At 42.2% G+C, this 18,533-nt stretch overlaps 1 long non-coding RNA gene and 1 pseudogene across 1 annotated transcript in view; one reads left to right on the top strand and one right to left on the bottom strand.

Annotated features, from left to right (window-relative positions):
- Positions 1 to 18,533, top strand: part of LOC141350026 (uncharacterized) — a 413,142-nt gene that overhangs the window by 93,804 nt on the left and 300,805 nt on the right. The gene's annotated exons all lie outside the window — the stretch shown is intronic.
- Positions 1 to 18,533, bottom strand: part of LOC129422532 (macrophage mannose receptor 1-like) — a 30,399-nt pseudogene that overhangs the window by 1,010 nt on the left and 10,856 nt on the right.

Raw genomic sequence — 18,533 nt, forward strand, 5'->3', positions numbered from 1 at the left:
CCAGTATCTAAAGGTCGACTCACTCTTATCTGACCACTCCCATGAGTCACTGAACAGACCAATCCAGACAGATATCTGATTGTTATTAATGATCTTCTGAATCTGTTCTGAATCTGTCTGATTCCTCACACTGGTCAGATCAGTATGGTACTCTCTGCAGAAGATTTGAGCATCTCTCCATGTTTTTTTAGAAGTTTCAAAAATGTATCCTTTACTGCTCTCTGTTTAAGAAAATAAAACATTGTTTAATGATAATTGTCATTCATTCTTCCCACACTTAGTGTTTGGATGTGAATCTTCACAAACTTTTTTCTTCAATATGTGTTTGCTTCTCTATCCCTCTGAATCTACTTTTCAATCAATTTACAGCAATAAGTTGGTAGCACTTTATTTAACAGTACGTGTACTTACCTTGTACATATATGGTAAATAAGTTGTACTTACCAACAAATGTGTGGTACTTACTTTTAGGTATCTACATGGTAATTAACTGGTATCATTACTGTACTTACCAGTAGTACATAGTTGGTAGTTATTATGTAACTCTACAGTAGATAAGTACTGGGTAATACCAGATACATACTTATAGTGTAGGTATACTGTAACTAACGAGAAACATTACTGTACTTACAAATAAATGTAAAATATAATTATTAAGTATTTACAGGCAAGTTAGGGTTAATGACAGGTATTTATAGTGTACATATATTTCATTTATTTATTTATTTCAAGCAAATAGTATAACAATGGAAGAATACTCAATAATAATAATAACTAGCACTTGTGCTTGAAATGGAGTGGGGAGAAGTAAAACTTATTGAACCCCACCCCAGTCTATTAAAGAATTTATACAAACCGAACAAAATGCTTCCGTCTTCAATTATATTAATGGAAAAAAGAAAGAGAGAAAAAAAACATAAAATAAATAATGGTAATAATAATACCTAATTAAGAAACATTATTCTGGTAGTATATGTGCACAACCATACATACAGACATACTATACATGTTCATAATATTCAAAAATTACCGCAAGTAACATTGATTTATCAAATACCAACAATGGTAGACAGAATACAAACAAGGGTGCATAACAATGACGGACAGCTACCAACAATGGTAGACAGAATACCACAAGGGTAAATAGAAATAATGAATAACTACCAACAATGGTAGACGGAATACCACAATGTTACATAACAGTGAGGAACAGCTACCAAAAACAGTAGAAGGAATTTTATGGTCTATTACTTCTTATTTTTTATATTGTGTATTTTATTATATTTTTCTGTCCGTGTTTTTTAACAGTCTATCTACTTTTATTTTTTATCCTTGCTGCTATTATTCTTATTACTGTGTCTATGTGTGTGTGTGTAATGTCAGATGCACTGTAAAGCACTTTGGTCAGCCATGTGGCTGTTAAGAAATGTGCTATATAAATAAAGCTGAAGTTGAAGTTGAATACCACAAGTTAGATACACATGTTAGATAACAACACTCCAGTCATTGATACAATCCAACCTCGGTATCATTGTAATGGGACCAGACCTTTTGTTTATAAAGACGTTTGAAATGGTGAATGCTTTGACATTGCTTTAGTTCAAGCCCCAAATTATTCCACAAAGTAACCCCACATACAGACATAGAAAAACTCCTCCTGGTGGAACCCGCCATTGGGACCACAAAGTTCCCAGATCCTCTCAAACTGTACAACTGCTCTTTATAAGAAAACATATTTTGAATGTTCACAGGTAGTAATTTGTGATACACTTTAAACATAAACAGGGCATTATATAAATTTACAAGATCCTGCATTTTTAATAAGTTTGACTTAAGAAAGAGAGGATTGGTGTGCTCACAATAGGCGGCCTTGTGTATAATTCCTACATCCCTTTTCTGTAACAGAAAAAGTGGCTGTATTACTTTTTTGTAATTATTGCCCCATACCTCTACACAGTAGGTTAGATATGGCTGTATTAAAGAACAGTACAAGGTATGAAGTGCATTATGATTGTAGCGAATTTGCGGGAGGAGGGAAATAACGTTATTTGAAACACTATGAACCTCCGACCGAAACACTACGGGGATTCCCAAGGAAATCTTAGATTTTAGCTCAAAAGGGAATAGGTATAATTAACTGTAATTAATTATACAAGTTTATCAGGTTTTACCTGGCGTAGCAGAATTAATAATAACAATTAATTAATATGTTCGTCCACCGAAGACATATATCCATAATCGTATATTAACGTCTAAGAAATGTTAATTTCATGGCCTTTAAAATTAACCTTCTCACTGATATACAGGGCTACTCGCAGCGTGTAGCTGGGTCAAAAGGCAGAAATAGTGACTTTAATTTCGTGAGCATTGAACACAGAAACAATTCAATTGTGAAAATGCAAACCGGTTTATTAACTATAAAATGAAGTACACATAACGACTAACTAAACATACACACATACAATAACATAAAACATAGATGAGAAAGAAAAGATTGAAAGAGCTAGAGAGAGAGAGTAAAAGATTGGCAAAGCACTATTGCTTAACATCTGCACAAACCATCGGATAATCTCTAAGGATCGCCTTAATTTTCATAAGGGGTAAAGCTTAAACATGAGCGAGTAAAACGAGTTTATACTTGCTTTGGCTCTTTGTGATGCGGTGCGAAGTTTCTTATGCTCGCGATGCGAGCAAGGAGAGAGAGAGAGAATCCAGGTGTGTTCGTTTCAGATGGAAGTCCGTAAGTTGTTTCGTAGGGCGGATTGGTCCGCGTGGTTTTCCGAACTCTAGCGCAAAGTGCAAGCCAGGAAGACTGTCCCGAAGAGTAGGACAGGGCTCAGAGAAAAGATGATAAATCCAAGGGACTCTGGGTGAGTCTCAGCGAGTTTCCAAACTGCGCTGACGGGTTACCTGGGTAACCGGGCGATTGAGCGCTCATGAGTGAACTAAACCACTGACTGAGATACTGAGCGAATCGTTCGAATTGAGCTATTGAGCGAACTGAGCAATTGAGCTATGATGGCTTGGGCGATAGGCCGTTTTGACCTTTCACACGCCCAGCCCATTTTGGGTGTTTGACCAATGCGTGAAGTGTTCGGTCGCGCAGGGAAACAAGCCTTTGTTCTTTCAGACATCACATTTGCGTATTTGCATAAGGATAAAACTTTGTTTCCATAACTCTTCAAATCGATACTAAATGACATTGATGCGGCTTATGGTAATATGATACATAGAAATGATTGGGAAATAAAGAGTAAATTCGATACTAGACAAGACATGGGTTTAAGATCACGTTGAATAATAATTTCATACCTAAGATATGAACCATGCTACAGTGAACAAAATCTAACTAAAGTGTTAACACACAGTTACATCACACATACCTGATCATGCAGTAAAGGGATATAACATATATATACATTTAAACAGCTCATTGTGATTTTTAAATGTGGTTTCATCACAGACATACAGTCTGCGCCCCCTGTTGTGTCTCTGGCGATATTCGTTTGAACGGCTCTGATGGAATTCCTTTGAACGTCCTTTTACGACGGCATTTGTTTTAATTGTTGCCCACTTTACAGCCTTGATAGGTGATAGAGGAGACAGGGTTATCTAATTATCACAATTTTAGGGCTGTTGAAATCCAGATGCCCAATGGCCTCTATTTGACTCCGAGCCATTTGCTACATATCCCCCCTTCATGGCCACCAGGGTCTTGAGAGACTTTGGTGGGCGATGGTTCAATAGGCGATGGTTGGACAGGTCATTTGGTCTGGATGGCAGGTGAATCTTAATTTTCTGCAGCGCTTCGGGGTGCCTGCAGAGGGGTGATTTCGATGAGGTTGGCTCTTGCTTGGCTTGTGTGTCTTGCTTCCTATGGTTCCGCTTGAAGGCTCGAGGGAGGGCAGCTGTGCACTTGTTCACTGTTTCCTGCATCCCGCTGACTCTTCGGTACAGGATGAAAGTGAGGCCAAGAGTAAGGGCGTATCCTACTCCTGTGGAGTGGCACAGTACTGTGTCAGTGGCGGTCCAGGCTCGGAAAACAGGGAGGCTGTGCATAGCTGGCATGCGAGCAAGTGCCTGGAGGGCAGTGTCGATGGGCGTGACATCAATTAGTTGGGTCCCCCCTTCTGCAATCCTCATCTCCAGTTCAGGGTCTAAAGTGAAGTTGTGGTCCCTGAAAAAAGTTGAAATTTCCAGTTCGGTGTGGTACTCCTCACTGGAAAGGTGATAGAGTGCGAGTTCATCGATGTGAAGAATCGCACCTTTTGGAACTTGGATCCACATCGTCTGGTTTGGTAGACTGATGCGGGTGGCTGTGTCGTGTTGGTCGTAGGTCAAAGTGGCCGTGCTGGCTGGGGTGTTGATCAGCCATCGGTCACCTACGATCTCAGCTTGGGTGTTAGTGACCTCGGCTCGTGGTTTAGCTGAGGCAGGACAACGAGAGTCAATCTTCATGGGCCGCAGCCCACAGATGCCGTCAGTGTTGTCCTGAAGGAAAGGTTTGCTGGGGCAGAGATAATTAATGTTTTTAGTGAGGCTGCACATGTGCAGGTTTGGTGCAAGGTACAGCTGTTCATTACTGTCATGATAAGCCACCACAGTGGGGGTGCGTATTCTGATGTGGGTGTTTCCCTGCCAGAAGCCAACATTGACAATGTCTTTGAGTCTGTAGATGTTGTGTGACTCGATGATTGGCAGGTTTATCAGAAAAGCAAGTTCGCCTTGTTCGGGGGCTATGCTTAATGGGATTGCGCTACCTAGGGAGTAGGCCAGATGCGCCTGCAGGGTTTTTGTTGGGCCTGCAGTGGCAGAGGATAAAATGGTCTGTAACAGGCTTAGGGGTACCAGGGAGGGTGGAATGGCTGCTGCGGCGGCTTCGAGTAGGGCTCCCAGGGACCGCTTGGGATGCTTGGTTTGTCCGCCAAGACCTGCCTGTGTGACAGTCACCTTCTGAAGTTGGTACAGCACGTGTTTGATGTCAGCCTCTGCGTGAATCATAGCGTTCTGCCCCCATCGTTCTCCTGCCCAACTGGTTTCTGGTGCTGATGCTGTGTAGTGTGCTCTGTAGACATCACGGGGGTTGAGTCGGACATAGACTTTTTGGCTATGTGTTCTGCAGTTCGTGATCAGGAGTCCAGGTTGCTCTTTAAGGACGATGCCTGAGACGGGACCCAGCGACACGATTTCAGGTTGTGGCCACCCCCCCTGTAGGCTGATGTACAGAACAGTGATCAACAGCAGCATCCTGGTGACAGAGAGGGAGAGAGAGAAAGAACAATAGGCGAGCACTACAGGTCCTTGTTTGGTCAGGACAGTTCTCTTTCTTTTCATTGGCGGCTGTTCCCTAGGTGGCAGAGTTCTAGTGATGAGGCAGTGTGGAGAAGTTTGGTTCGTCCCCCCTTTACTATCATGCCATAATGTTGAGTGTCTCTTGACTTGGTTCTGGTGGACCCATCTGGAAATTGGTTCCTTCTGACTCCTGCCCATCCTGATCTGGTATGCAATGGGGGAGAGTTTGTCCACAATTTCATGAGGTCCTGTCCAGTGTGGCAGAAATTTCTTTGACAGCTGACGGTGAGCTGTCTGAATTGGCGGGGCGAAACTGTAGTACCAGATCTTGGTCGTTCGAAAAGCGAAGGTTGTTCCCGGATGAAGTTCATCCAGATACTGGTGAGTGGTGTCATTGGGTGCTGGAAAGCATTCTGCCAACTTTGTGAATTGGCAGATGACCGTGAGAAAGTGTTTGTTGCCCCTCGTTAGCCTGGGTAATGGTCCAACCCAGTCTATCTGGAGGTCTGACACTGAAAAGTTGACACCTCTTTTTTGAAGTGGTGCTCCATGGTTTGGCTTAGCCGGTTGGAACTGGCAGCAAACCAGACATTTCTTGATGTGTTCTGCTACATCGTGCTGCATTCCAGGCCAGTATGCCACCTGTTTCGGTGTTTCATAAGTGGCTTTTGTGCGGTGGTGTGCGGCACATGCTGTGTCATGCGCATACATTAGTATGACCCCCCTATGGGCCTGAGGAACCACAAGCGCAGGTGTAGTGCGGTCATCAGGGACATACCCGAGGATGTTGTGTTGTATGCGCAGCAGGTGCCTGAGATCGTTGAGACGTTTGCGGGTTGGAGCAGCATACAGGTCAGAGTTTGTGATAGGGTAGGTGGAGGGGTCTGAGAGGTGGTTTAACATAGCTTGGGTAGCGATGTTAAAGGCTTGTAGTTTCTGATGATCTGCATCATCCTGCATGGCATCTGCATCTTTTAAATTTTGTTGAACTTGTGTGTCAAGTCCTGGGTATGGCTCTGAGTCTTTGGCTGGATGCAGAGTGCAGAGCAGTGAACTTTTGAAGTTTAGGTCTGAGACGAAGTTCCCGCGGCTGGCTGGGGGGTCGTCCATGACCTGTGTGACCTGGCAGTTTACCTCAGATGATCTGGCTGATTGAAAGGGTAAAGGTTCTCGCACTTGAGCCCAAATTTTTAACTGTTTAAAGTCCATTAAGGGTTCAAAGCGGTCTAGCAGGTCTTTGCCAATAAGAAGAGGGTATGAGTCCATTGGTGAGATGTACACAGGGTGTATGATGCTCATAGGACCGATTGTCAGGTGGATGGGAATCACCTGTTGCAGCTGAACTTCAGTCTGGCTGTAAGACTGCACATTCAGCATACACCTTTGGGGTTTAAGGGTCAAATTTTGGGCCTTAGCTCTGTTCTGGAGTCTGGTGAAAAGCTGGGATGACATCAGCGTTAGGTCAGCTCCGGTGTCGACGAGGGCTTCTAGTTCAACCTCATTTTCCAAGGTGATGGATAGATATAGCTTTTTAGCTTCTCCTCTTTCGATCAGGTTTCCCAGGAGGCTTGGTACTGGGGCTGCTGGTGTATTAATGGGAAGGCAGTCAAGGCTGGTTTCCTGTGACTCTGTAGGGAAAGAGACACTTAACACAGCACTCTCTGGTACTTGCAGGCATTGGTTGGTTGGTGTTTGAGATATTGTTTGTATGCCAAAGTCTTTGAATAAGGAGTCGGGTTTGTCTTCGTGGTCCTCCTTGTGGGGCCTCTTTTGGATTAACTCCTTCAATATTCTCAGAATTTCTGCTGTCTCAGACGTGTCTGTGTCACACTGTTTCGGGGGTAGCTCAGACTTAGCCTTGCTCTGTGTGTATCCAGACTGATCTCTCTGTTGACTGTTACCAGTATTTGATCTGCCAGGTGCAGGACGGTTACCTCTAGGTCGTCAGCCCGGTTCCCACGAGCCGCCACCCTTCTGGTTGTCTGATGAGTTTGGCCAGCTCCATGACCTCTCGGCGCGTCCCATTTGGTGCTTGGGACGAGCCCCTTCATGGCCGTACCATTCCTGGCTGGCTGTAAAGTCTCTTGACCCTCTTGGCCCTCTGTTGAAAGGTCTGTCACTGTGGCGCTGTCGTGCGCCCTCCAGTGGTAGTTCAGGGTACAGTTCAGAGACAGGGAGAATGACAGGGTTTTTAACAGTCTTTTCAGAGGCCGCTCTTTGTTTACCATAAGCTTTCTGGGCCAAGTCCCGCAGCTGCCTGGTTGTCATCGTGCGAGGGCAGGCCATAACCCCTAAGTGTTGGCTTACTGTGAAGTGAAGATTTCGCAGGAAGAGGGTCCTGAAGTTAAAGTCCTCCTCCATTCCTGGCTCATTCCGTGAGCCAAAGTAAGCTCGCCTGAGTCTGTTGTAATAGGCCTGTGGAGTTTCGTTTCGGCTCTGTTTGAGGTCCATCGCTGTAACAAGTCCTTGTTCTGCCTCTGGGTCCGAAAACTCTTCTATTAAAGCCTTTTGCAGCTGCTCGTAATCCATCTTGACGTTTTCTGGCTGCCGGTCAAGGAAACTCCTCGCCTCACGACTGGAAGTAACCCGTAGCAGATACAGTTTGTCTCTTGTGGTTACATTTGGCAGTGTTTGCAAATAAAAGTCAATGTCCTGCAGGTAAGAGTGAATATCATAGCCACCTGCAGGCTCTGGGGTAAATGTTGGGATATTTCTAGCCAGCTTGTCGAGGTCTTTGGGTGCCACGCCGGGCATGTCTGCAGGTGACCTCGGGAAATTCGTCTGTCTCCACCCCCCTATGGCAGTGAGAGGTTCTGGGATGCTGGCTGATGTCTTTAACAGTGGGCTCCCGCCCCCCTTTTCAACAGAAAAGCTTTGGTGGGGGGGTGCAGGCTCACTGGTTGAATGAAAGGGAAAGGTTGCTTTTTCCCTTACTTGTTCAGCTTGCAGTTTATATGCGTAAATGAGTTCTCTTTGGGCGGAGTCAAGGTCGTCCCTAGCCTGGTCTCGTTGCTGAGCCAGAGCTCGACCTTCATCTCGAGACGCTCGCAGGTGATTCTCACAGGCCTTCAGCTTGGCATCACGTTCCTTCAGTTCTGCCTTTGCTCTCACTAGAAGATGTTCAGCCTGCTGGAGCTTTCCAGACAGCTCTTCTCTGGCTGTCTTTTCCTGTTGCTCCTTGTGCTCTGTGTCTGTGCGGAGTTTTGACAAGGCCTCTTGGAGTTGTCCAATCTTGTCCTTTAGCCTCCAGTGTTCCTCCGTCGATGGATGTTGGATCTCTAATCCCTGTGTCATCTGATCTAGACGATTCTGCGCGTCCTCCTGATTCCTCCGTGCCTCTGCTGCTTGGAGCTGTAGAGCTGCTGCATCCTGTTCCAGTTGGGCGATGTTCCTTTCGCCCAGTTTAAGCTGGATGATGAGGTTGTGAGCGATGGCACCTGTGATCTTGGCTATATCCTTGTGACTGTAGCTCCTCGTTGGGTCGTGGGCTATGAACTTGTCCAGGGTGCCGTCGAGTTGCTCTCTTTCCAGGTATTGCAGTTCATTGGCGAGGTTGGGCAGGAGTTCAGATGTCACAGCGCTGAGCCAGGCCTCTAGCTGGTCCCAGTGGTCGACAGGGCTTGGTAATCTGGACATGTTGGCGCACTGATAGAAGAGAAAACACAAAGAGCCAATGCGAGTCCGCACAGTTCAGCGAGCTATGGCAATAAATATATATATATATATATATATGGGCTATAAGCTTATTATCAGGGCCTTTCTCCGGCGGCACAGATAATCAGTGTGGGGAAATAAGGGAAAAATTTTAGTAATTTGTCGCTTTGTTAAAACCTATAGGTCGCCTTGGACATTTGGTTATTCGAGCGTATTACTAATGAATTCTCCTAATGGTTTGTGCAGTTTTGCTCTTTCAACCCAAAATAAAGTGAATCAAAATAATTAAAATTAATTAATTATAATGATAAAAATAAAATAAACATAAAGCAAGGTTGCTGGAAATGAAATGAAACAGGAAAGGGAAAAGAGAGGAAAAAACAAATAAATAATAAAAATAATAATAGAAAAAAAAAATAATAATAAAATAAACTGAAAATGGGAATTGAGACAGCCAACAGACGAAGTCCTAAGGCTGGGAAAATGAAGAGGAAGGAGGTGGAAAAAGGGGTTTCCTGTTTCAGCTTAGCAGGTTCTCTACCCTAAATTTGATGACAGGGCCTTACAGGGAGAGGGCACTATGGAGTCATGTGAGTTAGGGGAGTGGCTTAGCTAGATTGGCTGGGCTAGACCCAACCTGATAGGGATCTGGTGCCTCTAGTGGCTATAGAGGGGAGAAAAGTGCATCTCTTTTACACCAACACTCGTTGACTATTTAAGGAAACCCAGGGTGGAACACAGAGACAAGGCGCTTCCCTGAGCACGCAGCCAAGAGTGCCGGGCCTTCTGCCCTCCCCACCTCGACCGCTCAACAGTCACACCCTTCACACCGCCGGGCCGCACTCAAAGGTGTCACCCACCAACTGGCACTGCCGCTAGGGCTTTTGTGTGTCAGCTGGCAAGGTTAGCGATTGGAGTGCCCGGTGGCAGAGGTTGCACTGTGTCTTGCTGCCTAAGGTGCTAAAGGAGGGAGCTACCGCAGCACCCCGACTGTACACACTCGAGTCAGTTCAGCGGGACCGGTCTCTTGTAGAACTCACCGCTGGCGAAGCCTCTGATTCATCTATCAAGTGTTAGCTTTCAAGAGATGCACAGGGGCTTATCCTATTGCACCAGTTAAAACATAAATGAATTCACTGAGAATGGGACTTATGGGGCTGAATTCTATTCACAGTAAAGAATTGATTCAATTAAAATTTAAAATAAATCAAACTGCATTGAATTTAAATTTAAACTTAATTAAAAATACAATCTCAACAATTGAAAATAGAACAGGAGAGTAAGGAGTGAGAGAGACCAGCAAAAAAATGAAATAAAATAAAAATAAAATCAATCAAAATAAAATAAAAATTAAATAAAGAAATAATAAATTAATAAAGCCACAGCAATATTAATTATTATTTATAATTTAAGACCATAACATTCAATATGTAGGAAATAAAACTACAAAGTAGTAGAATAACCTAGTTATTGAAGTAAGGTCAAAAATCCAAGTTGGATTCCTGTCACACACTCCCAAAAGAGTTTATGAGAGGACCAAACGAGCTTTTCCCACTAGATGGCGATATTTCGCCCAACAAACAAAGAAAGCGGAAGTCAGACGTAGAGTAATGGAGAAGAAGAAGTGTTAGACACTCAAGACTGACATCTAGTGTTAGAACTAGGTAGTACGCTTTAAACTGACAAAGATTCGCTTCTATACAGTAATTACATCGGCGGCCGCTGCGTTGCTAAGACGACGGATGTAATTTGCTCGTGTTCAGCCGGTGCCTCTTTTGGCTTACGTTACCGGGACACGAAATAAACAAGAATCCAACGTGCTTTATCATACGTTGTGACTATAAATACTTGATCAAGTTTTTATCTCCTTTAAAATTGAAAAGTCTTACCCTCGGTGCTTACAATTTTAAAAATCCACGTACGTGAATAAAATGGAAAAATACAATAGACAGCTTCTCTAATTGTAAATCATTTCCTGGAGATTTAACAAAAAGGCCTTATCAGATGGGAGTGCTCACTCGACCACCGCTTCGCTCTAAATAAAGGAATTCTACTCTTTATTAGGCGGAATCAGACGGTAATGCAGCGTATTTTTTTTAATACGGTTACCTTAAAGACTGCAGTTAACTATACATAACAGGGGCGCGAGTCTGTTACGTCCTGAAAATGATACAGGAAAATACATTTTCATTCATACAAAGAAAGAACGAAATCAGTTATAGCTGATAGTTCTTTTTCATTCACACAATGCAAAAACACATTTGATTTGTAACTGGTTTGCTCAGAAAATAATGTTTAAATCTGCCCGCGCGTTCTCCACCATTATATGTAGCGATTTTAAAGGAGGGGCTTAATGATAAATAATAATTAATAATATTAATTAGTAATATTTTAAAAACATTCTCCACCATCCCAATTAAGGGAAACAAACATAAGTTTAAATGTAAAGTACTTACAATGGATTGTAATCAATTATAAGTATGTGGATCAAATAAAGGTCTTGGGTGTCTGGCCAACACTCGTCCAGCGAATGTTTAGTAAGACACTAAAGACTAAATTAGGATATAGCTCTCTTGGCTAAGGAGATGAATATCCTAAAATTGATCCAACAGCTTTAAGAGCAGGTAGCGATACCTTTAATGATTAGTGACTCCAGATTATGAGCATGAACTACAAACAGCATCATGTGTGATACAAAATCAGATTTTATTGACTAACTAAACACATACTACTCTAAACATACAAACACACACACATACATACAGTTCAGCATTGGAAGAAAGTAAAGGTTTAAGTAGAGAAGAGAGTAAAGCATGAAGTTATGGTAGTATGTGTAATTCAGCAGATCAAAGCCTAAAACGAACCATCAGTTACTTAAATTTGAATGTTCCTTAGTTAAAAGGGATAATGATGCATGATGCATCTATAAATAAGACTAAGTATGATACTTGCATGTCTTGCCCATTAAAAGAAAGTGTCCTGATGTAGTTTGGTGAGGCTTCAGTTGATCTTGGCTGAAAGGATTGATGATAGAAAAACCAGCTTGATGCAGATGATCCTTGGTAAATGAAAAAGACAAGGCCTTAGGCCTGGCACAAACTTAGAGGTATGCTGGAAACGTCTAGTTTAGCATCCTCGTCCTGATGAGAGTCCTGAAAGGACTCGAATGTATCCAGAAAGAAAAACTTAAGAGATGTGTGTGCTCCACACACACAACTCAGATAAGAACTCAGATAACAACTCCCACATCAGAACTTCATCTCGCAACTCAACCCAAGGCTCAGAACTCGGCAGAACTCTCGGTGTGTTCTTGGGTAGGGGTTTTTAAGCTGTTAAGAGGTCACACCTTTAAGATGTGTCTGACCCAATCAGAGGTCACACTTTCAGAGGGAAAGTCAACTGTCTTTGTCTTCCAACATGCTGTTTTGCATATGGAATTGGATTCGATGTTAAGGTGGAAATGTTAAAGAGTTTCATAATGTTATTATGAAGAAGAGTTTCCTAAACATAAAGAATATTATCATTCAGGAAATCAAAAATGGATTACATAGATACCAAACAAGGACTAGATATGATTTGGATTAAGTAAGTAATACTAAACATTCATTTAAACTAGTTTGGGTTGATATACTAATATAACATAAACACCAAGAACATAATCCATGATGAGATTAGAAATAGTTGATTAAGACAATTCCCAATACATTTATTAGTGAATACATGCATGACTAAATAGAAAGTTTCTTTGTCTGTCCCAGAATCTCCCACATTCTTTTGTGGTCATAAAACTCATAATCTTGATGTGTTGCCATAGTCACCAGAGGTCTGTTCTGCTTTGAAGTGTTAAAAGCAGTTTTGGGGGTAGTGTTACAGACCTGCTTGTTGGGTGAGGGTCTGCAGTTATATTTATGAAATACAAGAAGTTATTGTGTGTCTGATCTGGCTCAGTCGTTACATGATCAAAGATATGTTTAACTCTACTAATTATAGCAAAGCTTTTTGAGACTTTGGTTGTTATATTTCTGATGTGGGCATTCCAACTTAACTTATGGTCTACCGTTACACCTAAAAATTTAATTTCCTGCACGTTTTCAATGTGAACCCCATCTATCTCAATCAGTTTCTGTGAATCAGCTTGATTCTTTCCAAATAACATCACTTTAGATTTATCTAAGTTCAATGATAATTTCTTACCTTCCATCCATTTTTTAAATTTATTTAATTCTTTATTTACAACGCTGATAAGTCGTTCCAAATTGTCGTCACTATAGAAAATGTTTGTATCATCAGCAAACAATACACATTTAACCAAATAAGAGACATTGAAAATATAATTAATATACAAATTGAATAACTTGGGGCCCAGTACTGAGCCCTGGGGGACACCACAAGCAATGTCAAGACATTCAGAAGATAACTCACCCATTTGAACATACTGTACTCTGTCGCTCAAATAACTTTTAACCCATTTCCCTGCCACCCCCCGTATTCCATATCATTCTAATTTCTTTAGTAGTATATCATGGTTGATGGTATCAAATGCTTTATTGAGATCAATAAAAATTCCTATTGCATGTTTTTTATTTGATAATGCCTGTGATATTTCTTCAGTGGCATCAATTATTGCTATTGAAGTGGATCTATTGGGTCTGAACCCATATTGTCCTTCATTAATTAACTTATGCTTATGTATGAAGTTGTCTAACCGTTCAAGAATTTTTTAAGGAGTGAAATGGGTCTATAATTTGTGAAGTGATTCCTATTTCCATTTTTGAACAATGGTATAACTTTAGCAATTTAAATTTTTCTTGGCACACAGCCGTTTTAAAGCGACAGGTTACAAATATGTGTTAAAGCAGGAGTGGGGAACCCTGGGTCCTGGAGGGCCACTGTCCTACAGAGTTTACTTCCAACCCTAATCAAACGCACCTGCATTTCATGTTCAAGTGATCCTGAAGACTTTCAAGATTTTTCAGGTGTGTTTAATTAGGGTTGGAAGTAAACTCTGCAGGACAGTGGCCCTCCAGGACCAGGGTTCCCCACCCCTGTGTTAAAGGCTTTATGATATTGTCTTCTTTATTAGTACAATACTGATTGAGTGACAGTCTGTAGATAACTTGTTTTTTTATTTTTGAACAATATTCATTATTTCACACTCACTGACAGAAGAGAGGAAAATAGTATGGTAGTTTATTTTAGAAATCAGCTCAAGTTCTTGGTTTGGAATATGGGCTGCTAAATCAGGGCCAATATTTACAAAAAATGTATTGAAATCATTTACTAATTTATTCATTTCATGGTTTTCTCTTCTGGAGTGAAAAAAACATTCTGATTAATCCATTTTATTTGATCCTTGCCTAATGCCTAATGATACTATTTATTAGTGCCCAGTTTTTTTATACTAGATTTATTGGCAAGTAATAGTTTTCCATAATATTGTTTTTTTGCCATTCTCATTATAGCTGTCAATTTATTTTTGTACTGCTTATATCTATCCTCAGCTTCTTTGGTTTTCAACTTAACAAACAATTTGTAAAGGTTATTTTTCTTCTTGCATGCATTCTGCAGGCCTTTAGAAATCCAAGGGCATTTTATCTATTTTTTTGTTTTGTTTACTAAGTACTGATGGGGCAGTGCTTGTTGTACAAGGCAGTAGGGATGTAACGATATTGACGATATCGCGCTACCGCGGTTGTAAACGTGTCTCGGTATCGTCGTGGTTGGGTTACAATATTAAAATGACATGTGTCCGTCAAAAGCAAGATGAATAAACACAGTCCCGCGGAACAAATCATTGTTAACTACATAGACCATGATCCTTTGCGCTGCGTCGTCACAACAACCGTTGTTAAGCCAATAGGATTGCACGCTGCACGCTATAGTGTCCAAACAAGCTCACAAGCCAGCATGGCCGACAGCGATACTCGTAAGGATGAAAACAATAACCCAGAATTTGAGAATGAGATTGCGCCAGCCCCTGCAGCTTTTAAATCAGATGTCTGGAAACATTTTGGTTTCGCCGTGTCAAAAAACGCAAAAGGAGAGAAGGTGGTGGACAGACAATGGACTATGTGCAAGCACTGCCACATTAAAGTGCGATACAACATGGGAAACACAAGCAACATGCGAAGTCATCTGACGACCCATCATCCCGAAAAGTTTGCAGATTCTCTCACAAAGAAAATCGTGTCCGGTCAAAAAACCCTGAAGGAGGCATTTTCAACAACTATGCCACACAGCAGCGCCAGGGCTCAAGAAATCACGAGGTACATCGCGGAATACATAGCGTGTGATTTACGTCCCTTTTCTGCAGTAGATGGCAAAGGATTTAAAAGGTTAGTTGCCAAGCTTGAGCCGAAGTATCAAATGCCGTCGCGGGCTCATTTTAGTCAAACTGTGTTCCCTGCTCTTTACCGTGAGACAAAAGAACGTGTCATGTTGAACCTTAAACAGTCTGAGTGCATTGCTATTACCACTGATGGGTGGACTTCCAGAGCGACTCACAGTTACATTACTATTACGGCACATGGTTTGACGAGTGAATGGGAAATGCAGAGTTACGTTTTACAACCTAGACAGCTTAGCGAATCACACACTGGCGTAAACATAGCCGAATTCCTTAAATCTGCAGTCAAAGAGTGGGGGCTGGACAAGATTGGAACAAGGATCGCTGTTGTTATTGACAACGCGAGCAACATTCGCGTTGCAGTTAAGGAAGCCGAACTGTCCCCTCACATACGGTGCTTTGCGCACACACTAAACCTGGCCTCCCAAGCAGGTTTAAAAGTCAACGCAGTGAGCCGGCTACTCGGCAGAGTCATACGTGTAGCAAGTTTTTTTCACCGCAGTTCTACAGCCACAGCCGTGCTGACCACCAAACAAAAACTACTCAATCTCCCTGTACATAAACTCATTATTGATGTAGTGACAAGATGGAATAGCTCTCTGGACATGGTGGAGCGCTACCTTGAACAACAACAAGCTGTTGCTGCAGCTCTACTGAGTGATGAACTGAGACACAAGTCGCGTGAAATTGACACTTTGGACACATCTGACATTGCAAATGCAGAGGATCTTGTGAAGATTCTTTTACAAATAAAAAAGGCCACAACTGTTCTCTGTGATGAGTCGCAACCAACAATATCTCTCATTTCACCACTAAAACAAATGATTCAAGACAGCATGGCCACAGATAATCACGACTCAAATGCCATTGCTCAGATGAAGGCAGCCATTTTGAAGGATCTTACTGACAGATACCAAGGAGAGGATGAAAAGTTCATGCAGGAGAGCAGTGCTTTGGATCCACGCTTTCGGACCTTGCAACATCTAGGCAGTGGAGAGAGAGAGGACGTCTTTGAACGAATAAAGTTCAAAGCATCACATATGCAACAACAGGTAAAAAATGTTAACGCTGTGCCATAGAGAAAATTGAGAGAAATACAATAAAATGTAACAAAATGCTAATATAATGTCTTATCATTTATGAACCAGGACCAAGATGTGCTGCCCAGGAGCCCACATGCAGCAGATCTGGACGACAGCAGCGCAAGCTTTGTGCCTCCTCTTAAAAAGCATGCCCTGTCATGGGCTTGCCAGAGCTTTTTGTAATAGACTCAGGTCTGAATGTATCTGGCAAGACCATGACATATACAGTTGTGTTCAAAATTATTCAACCCCAACTGAAATTGATTGTTTTGGCCGGTTTGACATTGATTTTGATCATTCAGTCATCATGCTTACAATTACATCAAAGAGGCATGTGTAGGTCAGACAAATATAACATAACATTTATAATGAAATAACCACAAATGTCTTTTCTGTGCTCACATCCTTATCAGTTTTATTCAACCCCCAAGTGACATTCAATCTTAGTACTTAGTACAACATCCTTTTACAGTTAAAACAGCTTTTAAACGTGAAGCATAGCTTGACACAAGTGTCTTGCAGCGATCTACGGGTATCTTCGCTTATTCATCATGGGCAAAAGCCTCCAGTTCAGTCACATTCTTAGGCTTGCGCACTGCAACTGCTTTCTTTAAGTCCCACCAGAGGTTCTCAATCGGATTTAAGTCTGGTGACTGCGATGGCCACTTCAAAATGTTCCAGCCTTTTTTCTGCAACCATGCTCTAGTGGATTTGGAGGTATGCTTGGGATCATTGTCCTGTTGAAAGGTCCAACGTCTCCCAAGCCTCAGGTTTGTGACGGACTGCAACACATTGTCATCCAATATCTCCTGGTACTGAAGAGAATTCATGGTACCTTGCACACGCTGAAGTTTCCCTGTACCTGCAGAAGCAAAACAGCCCCAAAGCATGATTGACCCCCCACCATGCTTCACAGTAGGCAAGGTGTTCTTTTCTTCATAGGCCTTGTTTTTCCTCCTCCAAACATAGCGTTGATCCATGGGCCCAAACAGTTCTAATTTTCCACAGAACACTATCCCAAAAATTCTGTGGTTTGTCCACATGACTTTTGGCATACTGCAGTCGACTCTTATTATTCTTTGGAGACAGCAAGGGGGTGCGCCTGGGAGTTCTGGCATGGAGGCCTTCAGTACGCAGGGTGCGCCGTATTGTCTGAGCAGAAACTTCAGTACCCACATCTGACAAATCTTTTCTCAGTTCCTCAGCAGTCACACAGGGACTTTTTTCCACTCTACACTTCAGATAGCGCACAGCAGTCGCAGTTAGCATCTTTTTTCTGCCACGACCAGGAAGCGTTTCAACAGTGCCCTTTGCCTTGAATTTGCGAATGATGCTTCCTATGGTGCCTCTTGGTATGTTTAACATCTTTGCAATCTTCTTATAGCCATTGCCCTTCCTGTGAAGATTAATCACCTCTTCTCTTGTCTTCCTGGACCATTCTTTTGACTTCACCATGTTTGTAACCACACCAGTAAATGTTTAGAAGGAGTTGAGTATCACAGTCATTTTAAAGCTGCCTAATTGGTGCTTATTAGGCTTTATTGCTGTTCCCTGACATCCACAGGTGTTTTCAATACCTGATTGAAAACACTTCAATGAACCTCTGTTCTTCAGAGTGGTAGTTCTTTAAGGGGTTGAATAATTGTGTCAATGAAGAATTCACAAAAGAAACATTTACTACTATATTACAAAACCAATTGATGTCATTTTAGTTGCATGTGGTTCTTTAAGAAGTCATTGTAGGATTTCATTCTGAATACAATTACAAATGTACACTAAATTCCCTAAAACCCTTAACAGCATTGGGGGGTTGAATAATTTTGAACACAACTGTAGTTGTGTGGGTTCCACATGTTCCCAGTGTTTTGTGGCTGTCATGGTCTTGCCTGACCTTGGTTATTATCCAGGTTGGATGTTAGAGGGCAAGACCATGGCAGCAGTGTGTTTATGTGGGAACACGTGTGTTTCACATCATGTCTGTGTGACACGTGTTCCCAGTGTTTTGTGGCTGTCATGGTCTTGCCTGACTTTGATTATAGTCCAGGTGGTTGTTGGCAAGATTATGGCAGCATTGTGTTTATGTGGGAACACGTGTGTGTTCACATCATGTATGTGTGACACGTGTTCCCAGTGTCTTGTCACTTTTACCCTACTCCCTT

The sequence above is a fragment of the Misgurnus anguillicaudatus genome, chromosome 16 (genome assembly GCF_027580225.2).
Source record: "Misgurnus anguillicaudatus chromosome 16, ASM2758022v2, whole genome shotgun sequence".
NCBI lineage: Eukaryota > Metazoa > Chordata > Actinopteri > Cypriniformes > Cobitidae > Misgurnus > Misgurnus anguillicaudatus.